Source organism: Mus musculus, chromosome 18 (genome assembly GCF_000001635.26).
Source record: "Mus musculus strain C57BL/6J chromosome 18, GRCm38.p6 C57BL/6J".
NCBI classification, from domain to species: Eukaryota; Metazoa; Chordata; class Mammalia; order Rodentia; family Muridae; genus Mus; species Mus musculus.
The window spans coordinates 45,420,007-45,441,029 of NC_000084.6; the positions used below are offsets into that span (position 1 = coordinate 45,420,007).

The 21,023-nt window shown below is 38.7% G+C and overlaps 1 protein-coding gene and 1 long non-coding RNA gene across 7 annotated transcripts in view; one reads left to right on the forward strand and one right to left on the reverse strand.

Moving 5' to 3' along the window:
- The window catches only part of Kcnn2 (potassium intermediate/small conductance calcium-activated channel, subfamily N, member 2), a 417,138-nt gene that overhangs the window by 151,257 nt on the left and 244,858 nt on the right, over positions 1–21,023 (forward strand). The window lies entirely within an intron of this gene.
- The window catches only part of Gm31907, an 80,029-nt gene continuing 69,263 nt past the window's right edge, over positions 10,258–21,023 (reverse strand). For 3 of the 5 annotated variants that reach the window (XR_877374.1, XR_877375.1, XR_386200.2), the window contains one exon: positions 10,258–12,141. This is a non-coding gene — a long non-coding RNA (predicted gene, 31907). The remainder of the gene's footprint in view (positions 12,142–21,023) is intronic. The other 2 variants (XR_877378.1, XR_877377.1) reach the window with 2 other exon arrangements.

Below are 21,023 nucleotides of genomic sequence, written 5' to 3' on the forward strand. Positions count from 1 at the left end.
ACTACCCTGAAAATTGTCAAGGTCTTATGGATTTGGTGAGTGTTTGTAGCTGTGAGAGTGAAGGTTTGGGAGAAGGAGGTGAGGACGAACCGCTGTCTGTTTCTGCACGCCTGAGGGATGGTGTGCAGGACTGCCTGCCTGGTGAGAGGTCAACTTCCCGGGATTGGGTTAGGAAGCACAGTATGGTCAAGGGAAATGGTATTTTTCACTCTGTTTAAAAAGTTCATTTTCATTTCATTAGCTGACTCTTAGAAAAGACTTTTTTCAATTATCTCTATGGGCACTCAGCGGTCTAAGCTATTGCCCTTATTCCAAGGGCTGCTCTAACAACTTCACAGGTCTCTTTTCTGTCCACAGGAATAGTCTTTCAAACCTTTGTTTTCTCGTCCCTCACATAAGAGCAGAGGTGCATACCCAGAACCTGGTTTCAAAGTCACCCCACTTAGCCCTCACCTGACCCCTGGAAATTGGGTTCTCCCTTTCATAAACGTATGATTAACCTAGCGACCGCTCCAAGCAAAGTAGCATAGTTGCTCTCCTGAGCATGTTTATAAAATATGCAAATCCAACATGTCCTTTGCTTCATTATTGCATCCATTATTTAGTTTCACTCTAAAACAGTTGAGGGTGAAAAGGATAATTAATGCAATTAAGCTTCCATGGTTTAAAAATTCCCTAATTTTAGTAAATGTTTTAATGGAACGCTAGCCAGATAACTGAAGAAAAAAAATTATTGCCTTCATTATAAATGCCAAATAGAACCAAATAATTACTTTGAAAACCCAAAATATTATATAAATGAGCCTTGATTATTTCATAGAAGCCATGCCCATTGTTAATCTACATGTTTAGTCTCCATCGTAAACTATATATTTGTGTGTATGTATATCTATATTTATGTATATGTATACTTATTATATCACTATTAATATGCACATACATTTTTCTACATTTCTAGAAGGTCATATTTATGGGAAGAATGGAAGTGAGGCTGTGCTGTGTAGTTTGACACAAACTAGACACAACTTGTCACAAACTGGAGTCCTCTGGGAAGAAGGAACCTCAATTGAGAAACTGCCTTCATCAAATTCAAATGAGGTCATGTCTCTGGGGCATTTTCTTGGTTAATGATTGATGTGGGAGGGCCCAGCCCACTGTGGGTGATACTTACCCTGAGCCTGTTGTCCTGGATTATAGAGATGAGCAGACTGGACAAGCCAAGGGCAGCAAGCCAGTAAGCAGCGTTCTTCCATGCTTCTACTTTATGGTCCTGTCTTGAGTTCTTGACCTGTCTTCCCTAGATAATTAACGGCAAACTATAAGGTGAAATAAACCCTTCCTTCCCCAGGTTGCTTTTGTATGTGGTTTATATCACAGCAATAGAAAGCAAGCAAAGGAAGACAGGGGCTAAAGTATTTTATTCTTGTGATTCTCGTTTTTTTCTGGAAGCTCTGTGTTGGCCTGTGAGGCCTGGGCTGACCTCAAGCTCATTGCTACACTGATTCAGGCTCTCAAGCACTGGGATTGTAAACATGTCTCGCCGCAGTCTGAACTGTTCACTCCCTAAAGATTTAAGTCTATACTGTGAAGGGTCAGCATCAATGAATGTGCATCAGAGCAACTTCTTACTCCTTCTTATCTACTAAGATTGTAATTCAGTTAACATGTTCTGGAAAAGTGATATATTTCAGACCCAGCATTCTTTTTTTTTTTTTTTTCTTTCTAATACTCCTAAAAACTAGGAGAGAAGTGAATACAAACAGGCTGCATAGTTTGCTGAAGATGCCCCACCCACTCAGAAAACTAGTTACTACAGTATGCAGAGGTAGTGTTGGGATGGCTTGAGGAACAGGATGCAGGAGAGGCTGCCTAAAATTGAATTGTTTTGAGTCAGTTCTAGCCCCTGATTGCATGAGGGTTATAATAGTATACGTAAGTGAATCCTTGTAACTGTGTAGGTCTGGTTTTCTTCTGACTTACTTTATTCTGCCTGGGTGTCCAGACACCTCCAGCACATGGGCAGGGAGAAGGCACAGCAAAGGCTGAAAAGGAGAGTCCACAGCCACTGTTTCTCACTGGGGGGCGTCTGAAGCGGCTACGTTTTGGACCTGAGGGGAAACATCAGGGACTGGGACGAATGGTGTGGCTTCCAGTCTCCTCTCTGGGTACCTAGGTGCTGTGGGTGTAGTCAGGAACAGTCTGAAGCCCACCTTTTTCCTCAGGGAATCTCCATGCCAAGCCGAAAGGGGAAGACTGAGCCTGGGACAAGCAGCTGGAGAAAAGTGTTCTTGGGGAATCTTAGGCATGGGTCTTTAAGAGAAAAGCCTTCCCCATGGCGATCTTTACTGAAAGATCTGAGATAATACTTGCTTGTTCATACTGATTTATTGGGGTGGATGTGGGCACGTACACTTTATTCAGGGAGTATATACCTCTTGGGGAAAGGGAGTGAGAATATTCAGGAAGGGAAGGTCATTGGCTGAAGTTTTAGGGTACTAAAATGCCTCATTAGCATGTGGAAGCAGTTAAGACATATCTTATGTTAGCTGAATGAGTTCTTATTGGGAGAAAGGAAGTTGAACCTGTAATCTTAACTTGAGCTACCTGACACTCTGCAGATAGAGGTGTGGGGTTTTTTGAATTCCCCAAACAAGGTCAGAGAAGGAGAAGCCCTGCCAATAAAGGGAGTCCTCCATATAGCCCCAGAAGGCTATCCCTCCAATGAAAGACTTTGACCTTAATTAGCCCATATTTTTCCTTGTATTGTGGTGGTATCTAGTTATTCTTGGACTATCATCATTTGCTACTCATCTTTTTTATTCCTTGTTGTTGCTTCAAAAGCTACTAATGGCTCTAGATAGTGGCTATTTACACAAGTATAGCTGAGTAGTTACAAAGAAAATGACAATGTTTAATGTTTTGCTCCATTGCTCTTATTGTTTTAAGATCTGTTTAGGATGACTATGATATTTTCCATTAAACTTCAGGCCCAGAACTGAAATAATTCCATTCAGTATTCAGTTCACACATGTTTTGTTTTGTTATCTATTCATTTATCTGTCTATGTATGTATATATGAATGTACATATATATGTTATGCATGAATGTATGCATTATATATGTATGTTATCTACCTATCTACTTATCTACTTATCTATCTATCTATCTATCTATCTATCTATCTATCTATCTATCTATCCATTCATTACCTAAAAGTAATAACACATTCATAAACTCAGAAACTAAAGTAAAAGCTAAGGTCTTAAAAGGAAAGACTGGGAAGATGAGGAGGAAGGATTTAAGGAGCCAGATGGGTCAAGGACACAACAAGAAAATCAACTAACCTGAGCCCATAGGTGCTTGTAGAGACTGAACTGCCAACCAGAGAGAATGCATGGGCTGGACCTAGGCCCACTGTACATATGTAACTGTTGTGCAGGTAGGTCTTCATGTGGGACTTCTAAAGCAGGAGCAGGGGCTAACTCTGATTACATTGCCTGCCCTTTTCCCTAACTGGGGTGCCTTGTTCAGCCTCAATAGAAGATGTGCCTAGTCTTAATGCAACTTGGTTTGCTCAGAGATATTGATATTCATGGGAGGCCTCTGCTTTTCTGAGAAGAGGAGGAGGGGTGGATAGGGGGAAGTGAAGTGAGATGGAGAGACTGGAAGGAAAGGATGCAGAGGAACCTGACATCCAAATGTATTGTAATTAATTAATTAATTAATTAAGAAAAAGGGTAAAGACCAAAATTTACCTATATACCATTTATCCCACCCCTGCCTCCTTTAAGTCAGCCTCAATATCATTCTGAAACACATGATTATCATTGACTCATTTAATGTTTTCTATCTTTTGTACATACCTTTGTATATTAACTTAAATGTGCACATGCTTGTTTAAATTTATGAAGAACTTTATTGTGCTACACAGAATAGTTTAGAAGTAATTTTTAAAGGACATTTTGCTAGTTCATCACACATATATATGTGTGTGTGTGTGTGTGTGTGTGTGTATAAAACCTCTTAGTCATCAGATCTCCCATTCCAAGTAAGTATTTTTGTATACAGTTAAACAGTGTTGCTATGAATATTCTTAGGTATGTAGACATGAGCAAGTGTTTCTCTTGGAGAGCCACTCATTGGAGTGGGTTATGGGAGCTTTGTTGCTGTTTAGCACACCCCCATCCATTCCAATATATCTGCTGGGAGAAGGAAGAGGTTGTTTTCTGTGCAGATGTCTTGGATCATGCATTGTATTGTTTAGATTTGTGAACACAACTTGCCATCAACTCTAACCTATGAAGCCCAAATCTAGTAGTTGGTCTGACAAAGCTTTACTATGGTGTAATCAGAGGACTCACTTCCCTTAAGGGAAACAGAGACTTCAGTCTTGTAGTTCTGAGATATGATCCTATAATCATCCCTGAGGTTGTATCATTATAGAAAGTGATGGGTGGAGTGTATATTTTAATCTTCAGCCAATTAAGCCTAAATGAGCTCTTAACCCATTTATCAAATTGAGTCACATGGTATCAAGGGCAAGATAGGCTAGGGTATGTGAGAACCATATTGAATGTTTTCAAATGTAAGTCTCTCTGGCATATATACTGGTTTTTTTTTTTTTTAATGTGAGAAGGCAAAATGATCCCAGTAACTACATTTACAACTAAATAGCATAATTTTACTGCCTTCATGAAAATTACCACTTTCCAAAAAAACTTCCCAGTGTGTTATGTTTGTTTGCTTTCTGGAAAATATGTGACATCTCTATAAGGACTACTACTAACTCTCTTCTTTTAGGAAAGAAAGATAAGATGTTAAACTTGCATTATTGGTCTTTATTGTATTACAATTGAAGCCTGAAATATAATTGCTCACATCCTACCGTAAGGAATAGGTGTAGTTGTGTCAGTTTAGAATGTAAATCACCTAACCCAAGAACTTATCATCAAGAGCAGTCAGCTTCATGCTTCATGGCTGAGAATGCAGAGGCCTTTGCTTAGGAATCAGTCGCCCGTTTCCCTGTGCTGGGCTCATGAAGGAGAACACCACATACACGTACAAGCCCTGTTCCTGACAATCTTTGTTGCAACTTAATTTATTTTTGAGCTTGATGATAATGTCCTTATCATCTGGTTACAGCTCTCTCTCTCTCTCTCTCTCTCTCTCTCTCTCTCTCTCTCATCCACTGGCGGTACAGTACACTCAGTGTGCTTCATTTTCAGAAACAACAGCAGATTTAATTTTTATGTTGATGATGATAGGGCAATGTCTGAAGACTGCATAAGAAATGATTGGAGCATTTTAGCAAGAGGCCACTGCTGAGCTAGTTGGCTCTTTGGGGGGTGATTTTGGTGACTCAAAATAACAAGAAGAGCTCGATGGAGAGAAGCTCATGCCTGGAAGGAGAACGGGGAAGATGTTTCAGCTACCAAAGCACAGATTAGATTATAAACCCAGTGATGTGGGACATGAGTGACATTAGCAATCACATTAAAAAGCCATCAAGCGGGGCTGGTGTATAGTTTAATGGTAAAGCATGGATTCAGTCCCTAGAGATACCCTTCCAAAAAAACATCCAACAAAGGATGAAGGAGGAGTAAAGCCAGAGAGGAGCTGCTTTTTGAAAATTAGGAAGGATATATTTAAGGCCTAACCCCTATGTGAGTTGTTTTGAAAATACTACTCTGCAAAGGAAAGCCTGCCTTTAATTCTTAGTGTTATTTTTAAATGAAGTCTAATTGAGTCATAATCAACTTGGGAATCAAAAACCGGTGGTGGGGGTTACTATCTCCACTCTTTCTGTATTTTCCTAGAAGGTAACACAATACAAGTTCTCTTTTGTTCAGTCATTTGCCGCCTTCTTTGCCCTGCTGCTTCTTATGGCTCCTCACCTGCACCTGCTGAGGAAGGTTCTCGGAGTGTTAGCTAGTTGAGCAACTCCCAGAAGGTTTTCTTGTGGATCTTTGAACTTTTCTCTCTTTTATGCTTTCAGTGTTTTCTAAGGAAGCCTTAGAAGATCTTTATTTAATGCCACAGATGTTAAACTTTGATCTATCAGCTTTAAACAGCAGACAATAATATGAATAGGAGATATTAGGAAGGTAATTAGAGTCCAAAGCTGTCAAAACATTTGATTACAATGACTATATAGGTAAATTTGAGTTCATGATGATGGTTCGAATAAAAATGGCTTCCATTGGTCTCATAGAGAGTGGCACTATAAAGAGATATGGTCTTGTCAGAAGAAGTATGTCACCATGGAGTTAGGCTTTGAGGCTTCAAACAGACAAACCAGCCTCAGTATCTCCTCTCTCTCTCCCTTCCTGCTGCCTGCTGATACAGATGTAGAACTCTCAGTTATCTCTACAGCACCATGTCTGCTTGCATGCTGCCATGCTTCCCATCATGAAAACAATGGACTAAATCTCTGAACTATAATCCAGCCTGTGGTGGTTTAAATATGCTTGGTCCATAGGAAGTGGTACTACCAGTAAGTGTGGCTTTGTTAGAGGAAGTGGGTGATGGACTTGGAGGTCTTTATGCTCAAGCTCCGTCTACTGCAGAGGACAGCCTCCTCCTAGTTGCCTGCAAAAGAGTCTCTTTCTAGCTGCCTTCAGAACAAGATTTAGAACTCTCAGCTCCTCCAGCACCACGTCTGCCATGCCTTCCACCATGATGGTAATGAATGGAGCCCCTGAAACTGTAAGCCAGCCCCAATAAAATGTTTGCCATTTTAAGAGTTACAATGTTCATGGTATCTTTTCATAACAATAGAAACCCTAACTACAATGAGTGCATTATTTAAATTATCTATGGAATAGAGAAAAGAATCAACATTTTTGTAATCTATTGATGAAAACATTGTAACTTTAATACCAAAACATCATGGAGCTAATACTCCCTAAGAAAGTTTGCTTTTATCTCTAAATATTCATGGAAATTTTGAAAATAAAATGTGGGTCACTATATATATATGAAATAGATAATCTAACATAGCCATGGATTACTATAAAGAATAATAACCTATGAGTAAGCAATCTTAGAAAAGCAAACATAGTTCCAGTAAGCCATTCAAAATGTATTTCATAGAAATGTATATATTAAAATTATTTAATTATATTGTAAGATGAGAAGCACTGACAAAGTTCCAAATAAATCTTTATAAAATAATAAGAGGTGGAAATTGCCTAACTATGATACGATTATTTATGTAAGCATTTAAAATAATATAATATGTGACATAAATAAAAATGATATAAACAATAAATATTTTAGGCTTCAAAAAAGAAAAGTACTTTCAAAACCACTAAATGGTAATACTAACATAGAAATATATGTTTATGACAACTGTTATACTAATTTTGGAGAATTTCTAGGTAGTGTAATAATACAAAAATAACGTGGATAAAGGAAACGTCACAAGGTATAACCCTCAGAAGAGGTACAGACAATCACTGTCTGCTCAGAGAGGGAGAATGAGTGTCCTTCAATGTCCCTGATGGGTTATCTGATCTCCAGAGGTCAGCCTTAGACACAGGTACATACAAGTAACACTAAATGGACTCAGTACGTTGTGTATGTGTATATGTCTGCATGTGTATGTACACACACACACACACACACACACACTCACATAAAATTTAAGACGAGGTCATAAATTTGAGAAAGAGCAAGGTAGATGCTGGAGCAGCTGGATGAGAAAGAGGAACATACTATAATATAGTCCTCAGGTATAAAATTCTCAAAAATATGAAAATTAGTAAGTGTACATATTTGAAAAGAATAAAAATTATTTACTGATAACATAATTATAACTGTAACCTCTAAGACTTAATTAAGAGCTTATATACTGAATAATGTAATTTCTCAAATGAAAGGATAAAAATACAAATTAATAGCTTTTGTAAAATCCAGCAGAATCTAAAAACAAAAAAGCTTTTTACCTATTGAGTTAAACTTTATTCTTACTATATAACTTCTCCTAACTACTTGAATCAATTTCGGAATAATTTGGATTGTGGCAGTGTACTTAGAGTCTTGTGAAAGCACAAAAGTGTTTTGATGTAATTTTCATACACTTCAATTATTACATGTTATTTGGGAGTGAAAAAGCATGCATGCACATTTATATTTAACCTGATCTAAAGAGAAACAAACCATAAAACAAACATATAAAGATATGCGGAAAATATGCAGTTCTACAGAAAAACGTACCTGAGAACCCTGTGTTCAGTCCAATAGTTGGCTGGGAGCATCTGCCTCTGCATTTGTCAGGCTCTGGCAGAGCCTCTCAGGAGACAGCCATATCAGGCTCTTACGGAGGAGTTAGAGAAAGGACTGAAGGAGCTGAAGGGGTTTGTAACCCCATAGGAAGAACAATATCAAGCAGTCTCTCCTCCAATCTCCAGGGACTAAATCACCAACCAAAGAGTACACATGGAGGGACCCATGGCTCCAGATGCATATGTAGCCGAGGATGGCCTTGCCAAGCATCAATGGAAGGAGAGGCTCTTGTTCCTATGAAGGCTCAATTCCCCAATGTAGGAGAATGCCAGGGTGGGAGGTGGGAGTGGGTGAGTGGGTAGGGGAATACCCTCATACAAGCTAGGGGAATGGGGACAGGATAGGGGGTTTCCAGAGGGGAAACCGGGAAAGGGGATAACATTTGAAATTTAAATAAAGAAAATACCCAATAAAAAAATTCCAAAAAAATCCCCAAGACAACAACAACAACAAATGTAATTGACTTCAAATTAAATGTAGGCATCAAGGTAGGGTTTGTTGCCACAAAATATCAGTCATTCCAAAAGTATTGCATAATTTAATGTCATTCTACTCAGCATTTCAGTGGATTTCTTTTGGTATAAGTAAGAATTATTCTAAATGGTTCATATTATAAGCTGACTATTTAAGGACAGCCAAAATTTCTTCAATATAAAAAGAAAGATGAGCATGTCTTAATAAAAATATAAATATATGCAACGCTATTATATCAAGACTTGTGAGAATACAAATAAGTAGACTACCAGACACTATTGTAGTCTGAAATTTTTGAAAGTATATATGTGAAAAAGAAAAGCAACTTCTGAGTAAAGGTCAGGGAGGAGGGTTAGTGTTAGTGTTACTTTAAATGATTTGTGTACAGTTTTCCTCTTGCCTAGCTAGCTCCCAAATAATAGACTGGCCTATTATATTCATTTATCAAGCTTGAAGGGGACAACAACTGAGCAGTATTACTCTATTTTAAAACTTTAAGCTAATCTGGCTGCCTGCCAACCAAAATTCCAGTGATACTTGCATTTTGGTATTCATCTGGCTCTTGGTGATCGAGGTGTTTTCACATGAAACCTTGTGGACTCTGGGTGGAGAAACCCCCTCTTGCTCTCTCTGGCTCTCTCCTCCCCTGGTTAGGAAAAAGTCCAGCCCTATTTTCTTCCCCCACCCCCCAGACATTGGCTGATCATTCCAATAGCTCTATTGACCAATCAGGGAATAATTAGAATGTTAAACATTGAGCCAGGAGATTCTCAGAATAAGAATTGCAACTTGATAAAAGGACACAGAATTCAGCATTTGAATAATTTAAAGATAATCTTTACACAGGGCACAATAACATTATGCCTAGAGGTTAAAGGGAGAAGGAGGGAAAATAGAGGAAGAGAAAAAGGCAAAGAAAAAGAAAAGTTAGTTTATGAATGTATTTTGTGAATGTAGAGAATAGAAAGAAAAAAAGCAATAGCGACTGGATTCCTTGGGGAGACTGCAACATAATGAGTGTTGATGATTAACTTTTGAAAACATTATTCATTGTGTACTTTCTTCTGTTTCAACTAATCTCAGGAGAAGAAACATAAGCTTTACAAAAGCTGGCAAAAATTAGTCTTGATATGTTTTATTTTAAAACATTCTTTTCCTACTCTTTAATATATATGATATATACATATCATATATATCTAAAATTTATCAGATATATCCGATCAACCATATATATTTTTTGCATCAAAATCAACTTAGCTACCTGGTTATACATTAGTGAATAATAGTCTCTGCCCTTATGGAACTTCTGCTTTAGTGAGGGGTGTCAGAACATACAAACTTAAACATTTCTTGGAGCATACCTTATGCTGGACAACTATCTTCTAAATCTAAGTCAATTGAATTGTGAATTAGAGGAAAGGTGTTTTAAATCCTGAAGGAGAAAGTAAAAGGGAAGCAAAACTTACAAGGACATTCGAACTCAGCTAAACCGCGTAGTACACCAGCTTCAGGATATGTTTATTTGATATTACAAGCAACAAAAGCAGGCTTTGCTCTGGGAAGCAGAGATCACAAGGTGATCCAGCCTTTACACAGATAGCTCTATCACTACAAAGACATTTACATTCCTGTCATCAAGTTCTGCAGATCTCTGAGGAAAGAGTTCCATGGGGGTAACTGAAAGGTGAGGAGAGTCAGAGTCCTTCTGAGAAGCCACACCTGCCCTTTAAGGTTGGTCACCCGAACTCAAAGGCAGGGAGAACGCTCCTGAATGACTTGACCCTACGTCCAGAAATGAAGGCCACCTGGAAATGAGCTTCATGCCTTCACCAGTGTTTGTGCTGACTTCAAATTCCAGGATCTCCTGAAAGGAGAGGAGATGGTGGACTGCAGAAATGGACTCCTAGGACTCATAGAAGTTGAACTGTTGATGGTAAGCAACAAGAAAGATTTTCAACTTGAGAGAGAGAGAGAGGAGGAGGAGGAGTGGGGGCTGGTAAAGAAACAGCTTTCCAAACAGGAAGGCAGCTGTGTTTCCTCACTGATGTCTCAGTAGGCAGCCACAGCTTACAGTCTCCTGGCTTCATATTTATGTCTTCAACTAATGGTAAAAATTGAAGCTTTACTCATTGAGCTTAATTTTGAGAGTATGGGGCTCTAAGTGATAACCAGAAGTTGGTTTCCTTGGTGGGTTTGCTTTTCATTGGAAACTTTGCTTTTATTTAGGATTTCAGCAAACTCTTGATTGATTCTGTAACTTAACGGTAACTACACAGGTGTAAACTGTTCCTTGAAATAAAGCAAAAAACGTTAATGACTATCAAATTACTCAGTTAAAAAGCCAAGACATAGTGGGGCTCATAAAGCCTTAGCTGTTAAAATGGAAGTGTCAGTTAAATGACTCAGTTGTTTGTGAACAAATTCACCAGGCAAAAGTAGACACTGAGAAACCTATTTAAACCCTTCAAACAATGAAAGAAGGTCAGGTCTCCAAGATAACTGGAACCAACATTCCATACATAGTAAAAACGGGAAACTATTCTGTCTCATGTAGACTTGTGGCTTCAGAAGTAGGGGATCTCAAGTGTGGGGGGGCAACCTCAGTAAATGCTTGAGTATTTCCTTGAGCTAAAGATAAACATAATAGTAAAGATGCTAGGAAGGGCGGAAGGGCTTGTTTGCATTTCATTTTATGATATTCATAAGGCATGGCAAAGAAATGGCTTGAGATTCTCTCTCTCTCTCTCTCCCTCTCTCTCTCTCTCTCTCTCTCTCTCTCTGTGTGTGTCTGTTTCTTTGGCTAGATGCTTTTCCTTTTTATTGAAAGTATTTTTTTTCCTCACACAATCTATTCTCATTACAACTTGACCTCCATTTCACTAATCCATCTCCTTGAAGATCCCGACCACCTTCCTACTCACCCAACAGCACTCTTTCTTTCTCTCTCTTTACAAAACAAACAATTTTTGAAAGAACAAAAAGACAAAATCAAAAAACAAAACAGAAAAGGCACAAGAAACACACACAGAAAGATAAACATGTATACACAAAAGTAAAACCCATCAAAGCCCAGAATCAGAAATCAAAATACACAAGCAACAACTTTTAAAAAAATGTCTTCCAAAAGCAATAAGAGATAGAAAATATCCCAAAATAACACATTTTGGTAGCCATCTACCATCACACACGGTCTTACCCTCAAGTGCAGTTATATACCCAGTGAGACTCCAATGGTAAAAGCTAAATTTTCTTTCATAAGCAGTTGTCAACTGGAGATAGCTTCTTGGTTTGGGATGGGAGCTCATGTCCACTTTATCTTCTTGGTTCTGGGAATTCATCTGCCTTAGATCTGTTCTCTGTGATCCATGTTTGTCAGCCCTCCTGTGTTTTGAAGATACTATTTCATTCAGATTATATGGAGCAGCAAGAATACTATCAGCTTTTAGGTAGGCAAATCATTGCATTTCTAAAGTTTTAGAAATAAAATATAGTGCCAAAGGCATTTTTCATGTATATACATGGATATTATAATAATGTTTGAGGATCTATGAACAAAATTGACTCAGAGAAGTCTTATATGATCCATTATTATGCCAAGTTGAATAAATATCATCAGAAAACATAAAGAACTTAATATTTTATATAGTATCATTGAATCTTACTTTTACATTTATTTGAAAGCTCATTAAGTATTTATGATACACATCATCTCTGGGATATTTTCAAAGCTGATTGGCTTTAAACTTTCAAGTGTTACTTCCTTCATTTGTAAGCCTCCACAAAATAATACCTTTGTTGTCAAATTTAGTAATTTCTAAGAGCTAAAGTGATAAATTAGAAGAGTTTTCACTGAGAAGTTCAAGAAAACAAACTTTAGTTAGAATATACTTTCTATAATATTCCCACTGTATACATGGTAGGATTGGATCCCTCTTTAGTGAACAGGACAGGGATGGCCCAACCTCCATAATAGTGGAATGTCTGTGCCCATTCACTAAAGATAAGCTTACTACTCTTGCAATACTTCTTGCTACACACACATAACTAGACTTTAGACACTGTTTGCCCACAAACACTCCAGAAAGCCTATTACATTACAAATTTTCAACAAGGTACTATTCATTTTTATCAATTAGATTTTGCACCTTTGTTCCATTATTGGCAGCACCCTGATGTGATCAATACTGAAATTGAAGTATAACACAAGTAATATGTTTAATAATTTCTGAAGACACTTTTAATGTGAGTTCTGTTCAAAGTAAATTTTAGCTCTGCTTTTAGTTAGGTATCAAATGGCTGACTGAAAAAAATAATGTTGCTGATATTTTTCAGTAGTCTAAACTTTCTCAGAGCATGCTGCTCATTGGCTTGTATAGAGCTTTTATCTTATTCCCTTTGGAAAATGATTTGATGTCTACCTCCCTACACCAGTGTGTGTGTGTGTGTGTGTGTGTGTGTGTGTGAATTTGTATGTATCGCTCTGTGTATGTATGTGTGTATTTGTATCTCTCTCTTTCTCTCTCCCTCTCTCTCTCTCTCTCTCTCTCTCTCTCTCTCTCTCTCTCTCTCTCTCTCTGTATTGAAAGTGAGTTGGTGAGTGTAAAGATCAAATTTTAGCTAAGGTTTTGATCACTGTGAGGCAACACCATGGTCACAGAAACTCTTATAAAGGAAACCATGTAATTAGTGCTGGCTTACAGTTTCAGAAGTTCAGTCTATTTTCATCATGATGCATGGCAGCGTGCAGGCAGACATGATGTATGGAGCAGAGAATTCTACACCTTGATACAGAGGCAGCAGAATGAGACTGTGTACTACATCAGGTGTCACTTGAGCATATGAGACCTCAAAGCCCACTTACACAGTGAAACAATTCCTCCAACAAGACCTCACCTACTCCACCAAAGCCACACCTCCTAAGAGTGCTACTCCCTGTGACCAAGCATTCAAAAACTCATGAGTCTATGAGGAGCATTCCTATTCAAACCACTACATTCCACTCCATGGTTCCCATAGGCTTGTAGCCAAAATATAATGCAAAACATGCTTTGAGTTCAACTTCAAAGGCCTCCAGAGTCTATTTCAGTCTCAGCACTGCTAAAAAGTCAAAAGTTCAAAGTCTCTACAGAGATTCATGCAATCTCATAAACTGTAATCTCCTGAAAAATCAAAAGCAAAAATCAGATCACATACTTCTAACAAGGTAGGGAAGTAAGCATAGTGAAGAAGTCCTGGACCAAAGCAAGACTTAAAACCAGCTGGCAAAACTCCAAACTCTGCATCTCCATGTGTAATGTCAAAGTGTTCTTCAGCTCTCCATCTCCTTTCAGCTCTGTTGACTGCAGCATATGTCTTTTTCTTTGGGCTAGTTCCACTCTGTTTTCAACCTTCCTTGGGAGGTATCCCAAGGCTCTGTCATCTCCAACATTTTCAGGTTTCTAATGTGATCCGGGCTTCACCTTAAGAGCTCCATCCACTGGCCTTCCTTGGCCTCCATGCAGAGATACCCCCAACACAGGCTTCAGTGACTTTTGTTAGTCACAAAGGGAGATTCCATAACTCCCTTCTTCTATCCTTGACTCTAAAGCCAGAATCACATGATCAAAGATGCCAAGTTCTTCTGCTTGCTGAAACTGGAACAGTGACCCTCATTCAAGTACATCTTCATTGGTTTTCTGTTTCCAATGTTTTCCTTCATTGCCTAAGCTTGACTGTTCTGTAGAACAGGCTGCCTTTGAATTTAAATACCCGAACCTATGCCTTCTGAGTGCTGGGCTTAAAGAATCACCACCATACCTGGTTCTAAGCTTTTCATTAACTCCTTGAAAACTTATCCAGGTAGGGTCTTTCTCTGAAGTCACCATTCCCTTTATTCCATTTAACATAGGGCTCTTCTTTAGTTTGTTTATCTCCTTGAATATAGGCTATATCTTCATTCCACTTTCTGGTGCCCCTTTTCTTCTCATCTGTATGCTTTGTAGTTTTACTTGCTCAGCTTGTTCCTTTTCATTTATAAATCTTCATTAGAGTGAACACTAATAACCACATGACAGAGTCTGAACTAGGTGGTTTCAAGATTTCCTTTGTCAATGCAATTAATCCAAACTCATAACTTTAAACTCAGCAGACTTTTCCAGAGGACAAAAAAACAGCCACAGTCTTAGCCAAAGTATTTTAAGTACAGTCTCTAGGCCACTGTATTACTCAGAGTTCTGTAGAGTCACAGAACGTATAGGTAGTCTCTATATAGTAATGGAATTTGTTGATGACTTACAGTCTGTAGTCCAACTCCCAACAATAGTCAACAGCAGCTGTGAATGGAAGTCCAAGGATCTAGCAGTTGCTCAGTCCCACAAGGCAAGCAGGCAAAGAGAGAGAATAAATCTTCCTTCTTCCAATGTCCTTATGTAGGCCTCTAGCAGAAGGTGTGGCCTAGATTAAAGCTGTGTGTGCCACCACACCCTTAATCCTAGATGACCTTGAATTCAGAGATCTCCCTGTCTTAATCTTCTGGAATTCATAGCCACTATGCCTCATGGTCTCCATGACAAGATTGACAAGACCCAGGTCAGAAACTTGTATCTCTCAGCCTCCAGATTAGGATCACAGGTGAACCTTCCAATTCTGGATTGTAGTTCATCCCAGATATAGTCAACAGAGAGAAAGCAACCTCAGTTGAGAAAAAGACTCCATAAGGTCCAGCATTTTCTCAGTGAGTGATCAATGGGGAGGGCTTGGAGCATTGTGGGTGGTGCCATACCTGGGTAGGTGATCCTGGGTTCTATAAGAAAGCAGGCTGAACAAGTCATTGGGAGCAAGCCAGTGAGCAGCACCTATCCTTGGCTTTTGCATTAACTTCTGCCTCCAGAATTTTGCTTTGTTTGAGTTCCTGTCCTAACTTCTTTCACTACTGAACATCAATATAGATGTTTAAGCCAAATAAACCTTTTTCTCCCCAACTTGCTTTCCGGTCATGCTGTTTTGTTGCAGTGATAGAAATCCTAAGACAGTGCAGTTGTGAAATAAACTCATGAGACCCAGGTTTCATAAGGAATTGATCAGACGTGAGCTAAATTAAAAGCTTTAGGTTTGGGATAAAAGTAGAGCAAAGGAGGGTGCTGTATTTCTCATATAAGCCATCCCTACTTTAATCAAGAAGGAACTATAAATAAAAACATAAAATGATACAACCTATCTTTACTTTGTGCACTACTACAGGACAATAACAATGACAATGGAAACTTAAAAAGTCATCACAATACATAGTAAGAAAATCATTATATTCTCTTTTTTAAAATAATTTTGGTTCCTTAAAAAGTTCATTCAATGCATTATGATAATCTTCCCCATCTCCTCACAGATCTATTCCTCTCTTGTTTGCTTTGCTCCCCCTTTCCATCATGACCTCCTTGAAGGAGACCATTTGATATATATGTCTCATTTAGGGATGAGGATTGTACAGTCTCTTATTCTCTGCACTTGGATGAGTTGTTGAATCTCTGTTAATTACTATCTACTGCAAAATGGAGCTTCTCTAATGAGGATTGAGAGAGGCACTAATCTGTGGGTATAAAAAGTCATTGAGAGTCAGTTTGATATTGTATTCATTTAATGGATTAACAATAGTATATTCTCTCCTAGGGCCTAGGGCCTGTTAATCTCAGGTGTTTTCCCCTGACAGCTGTGGCCAGGTATGGGTTTCATCTTATGAAGTGGTCTTTCATGAGACAATGACTTTTCTCCAACTTACAGCATTATGAAAAGTAGTCAGTACCAGCTTCAGTGTTCTATATTCAATGTGTAGTATCTTCAATACATAGAGTCTTACCATCAATTTCTGGAGGATAACAAAGAGCATTGGTAATATCCGGTAATATTTGTGGGTCTGTTACCTTACTGGTCAACTCCAGTACTGGGCTTCTAGCACTGGGATTTCTATTTGTTAACCTCTGCTGTCTAGTAGAGTATTTGTCATCCCATTATAGGTAATTTATTCTCATATATATATGAGAGAGAGACAGAGACAGAGAGACAGTGAGAGACAGAGAGACAGAGAGAGACAGAGAGAGACATATACACATATACACCTATATACTGACACATGCATGTATCACATATACCTATATACATTTATACACATATACCCATATGTATATATTCACAATACACCTGTATAGTATACCTATATACATATACACCTATACACATACATCATATACATCCATATACATATATATACACATACACCTATATGTCTATGTGAATATATACTCATATATACGTACATATATAATATACATGTAGATATATACATATATGTGTATATATTTTAGGAAGTGAGAAAATTATAATTTTCTGAGGATATTATAATTTTCCCATGAACCTTAATAGTTTCACTAAAGTTGATTTGTCTTATAATCAAATATAAAATTATAAAAATGAAAACTAGCAAAATATTTATTCAGTATTCTGTAAGTTGAAATGTTATGAATATTTAGAACCTGTAATTTTTTCTAAGAAGTCTATTAGAATAGTCTGACATATGCTGCCCTTCTCACCGTGTGCTTTAATATATGAAGCAAGCATCTTGCAATGCCTCCACAGGGCACTCTAATCTCTGAGCATGGATCATCTTTTGTGCTACTCTTTACTCTTCTAGTGTCATAAAATTGCTCTGAGAGCTCCTTCAATGCAGTGTTTACTACCATCACTCTGGAAAGTCAATCCTTCATCTGTAAATTCACCTTCGCTGAGTTCTTCAGGATGTAAATCAGAGTCTCTGGGACACAGACATGGCTGTTATCCTTGTCTAACAGTTGGCTGTTTCTTGTCTAACTCCATTTATTTTCACATTCAAATTGGTTTCCAGCATTATCATGTTCTATTGCTTGGTTGTAACTGTATCTAAGTTGATCATTTCCCATTGTAAATGATCACTTTTGGCTGGAAGAAGCTGAGGAGGAGGGCAACCCTGTAGGAGTGTGCGTAGCATACAGACTGCCTATGGCTAAGTAGTAGAAAGGCTTCTGAAGTTTACTTTTAAGTGGATGCTTATTGGTGTTTGTCTCAGCATAAGTACCATCTAAAGGAATCAAAGATGACCCAAAGAAACTCATATGCTGCAAATACTACCCGAGAGAGCAGTGTTTATGTGAGGTCTGAAAGACTTCCCGACAGCATCACTTTGGAGAGGCATCCCTGAAACACGGATTCTGTAGCTTCTCACACTCAGTCATTCTCTCATCCCAGCCTTCAGTGTGATGATGAGATTACAAGTGCACTTGTAACCATATCCAACTAAGAACACCCTCAACTAGTGTGTGTGTGTATCACCTAACGATGAGTCTGGGACTAAGGAAAACCATATAAAAGGCCAGTGTGTGGTAACAGGTAATGTAGAAACACATGCCTTGCTGGCTAATCAGGCCAACCTTCTGACCGTGTCGATAAAAATAAAGTGGGCAATGACTGAAAAATGACATCCAAGTTTGACTTTTGACCTTCATAAACAATACAGCCTCTCTCTCTCTCTCTCTCTCTCTCTCTCTCTCTCTCTCTCTCACACACACACACACACACACACACACACACACACACACACACACACACACACACACCACAAAGCTGTATCTGAAGATAGGATTTTTAAAATGGCACCTGAGGATAACACAGAAAAATTACTTTCCTGAACTATAGCCCCAATTTGTGGCTTTGCTGGGGTCATGTAAGAAATGCAATTACACGATTTCTTGCTTTAGACATGATAAAGAGACCTCGTCAGGAATTGAAATATCATACTGAAAGCATCTTGGGTGGTGTCTTTGGAAAGCTTTTAAGAGGGTTTTTACTCCTGACTGAGATTCTTTTCAAGAGCAACAGAATTTAAGTGGCCCAAAAAGGCCTTGAGGAAAGTCTAGTCTGCAAGTAATGTGCTACTCACAAATATGAGAGTTTAGTTTAAAGGTGTGTAGGTCCTGTCTGCCTCTGCTGCAGCTGTGCGCAGGACTCTGATACTCCTCAATGTGGCAGTATATCTTTATGAGTTGCTCGTGAAGTGTAATTAGAATGGATTTTATCTGGTTTGGAGAAGAGAGATGGACAATTTTCTGTGATGTCTTTTACCATTTAACTTTGGCAGAAAAAGGTTTATACAGCTCTGGTGCCCTTTTAATAATTCCAAAGTGCATTTTTTGAAACTTTTCCACACCTAAAAACTCGGATAAAGTTCCATCCTGGGTAGATATCTTCCCTTTGACAAAGAATAGATACTGATTACGTTGGTCCTGTTATGCTGTGGTCAGCCAAAACAAGAAAGATAAACAACAGGGGAGCAACACTCCTTCCTTTCTCAGGCAGCAGGAGCTCAGAGTCTGGTGATGTGAACAGATGAGGCCAGCCTCTTTCCCTTGGGTAGTGGCAGCTGACTGAGTGGGAGGATGCTGTGGAAGGGCCAAAGTACTAGTGCTCAAGAGGAAACACAATGCTGATGCCAGCTGCCAGGGTGGCTTAGTCCTGTCCCTTTGTGCAAACCATTCCCAGTATGGCTCTGTCAGGGAGTTTCATTGCCCCAGTACATAATGGCAATAATTCATCTTGGGGTTGGAAAATTCCAGCTAGCACATACACTCAGGCAGATTCTCTGTAGCTGTACACTTTTGGACTGTCACCTCACTCTCCTTCCTGGCTAATTCCAGGATAACCCTTGGTTCTGTACACCATGGTAAGATGATATAGTCCCCACCCTATGTGGATACAAGGCAGGGCCTAGCCAAATTTCTGTGCTATCTGATATCACCTTTGTGGTTTCAATAATTATAAAATTATACACTAGCAAGATTTTGCTGAAAGGACCCAGATATAGCTCTCTCTTGTGAGACTATGCCGGGGCATAGCAAACACAGAAGTGGATGATCACAGTCAGCTATTGGATGGGTCACACGGCCCCCAATGGAGGAGCTAGAGAAATTACCCAAGGAACTAAAGGGAACTGCAACCCTATAGGTGGAACAACAATATGAACTAACCAGTACCCCGGAGCTCTTGTCTCTAGCTGCATATGTATCAAAAGATGGCCTAGTCGGCCATCACTGCAAAGAGAGGCCCATTGGACTTGCAAACTTTATATGCCCCAGTACAGGGGAACGCCAGGGCCAAAAAGGGGGAGTGGGTGGGTAGGGGATGGGGGCGTGGGTATGGGGGACCTTTGGGATAGCATTGAAAATGTAAACAAGGAAAATACCTAATTAAAAAAAAAGAAAAAATTAAAAAAAAATAATAAAAACCTGACTTCCTTCATCACTTGGTTTTGGTAGTTCTTCTGGCCACACAGTGACAATTTCGTAATTAGAAAGCATAGTATTTGGCATTTACAGTAGGGAAGCCCAGTAAGGTTGTGAACCTGTGTTCCATGGGGTAGATTTGCCTACAAAGATGGCAGAGTAAACCTACTTTGCAAGTACGTGTTGGCATAGTAAAGTAACATGTGTTTAAGGCTATTTCTCCGTTTCTCTTCTATTAGATTCAGTGTATCTGATTTAATGTGGATGTTCTTGATCCACTTACACTTGAGCTTTGTATAAGGACATAAATATGGACAATTTGCATTCTACATATAGACCTCCAGTGAGAACAGCACCGTTTATGCTTTCTTTTATCCACTGTATGGTTTTGGATTCTTTGTCAAAGATCAAGTGTCCATAGCTATGTAGGTTTATTTCTGGGTCTTCAATTCTAGTCCATTAATCATCCAATCTGTCTCTGTACCAATACTGTGTGATTTTTAACACCATTGCTCTGTAGTACAACTTGAGGTCAGGGATGCTGATTCCCCCAGAAGTTCTTTTACTGTTGAGAATGGTTTTGGCTATCCCGGGTTTTTTGGTTTTCCATATGAAGTTAAGAATTGCTCTTTCCATGTCCATGAAGAATTGTGATGGAATTTTGATGGGGATTGCATTGAATCTGTACATTGCTTTTGGCAGGATAGCCATTTTTACTATGTTAATCCTACCAATCCATGAGCTTGGGAGACCTTTCCATCTTTTGAGGTCTCCCTCGATTTCTTTCTTCAGAGACTTGAAGTTCTTGTCATACAGATCTTTAATTTGCTTGGTTAGAGTTACAGTGAAATATTTTATATTATTTGTGATTATTATGAAGGGTGTTATTTCCCTGTTTTCTTCCTCAGCCCATTTATCCTTTGTATAAAGGAAGGCTACTGATTTGTTTGAGTTAGTTGATTCACTAAAGTGATTTAACAGATA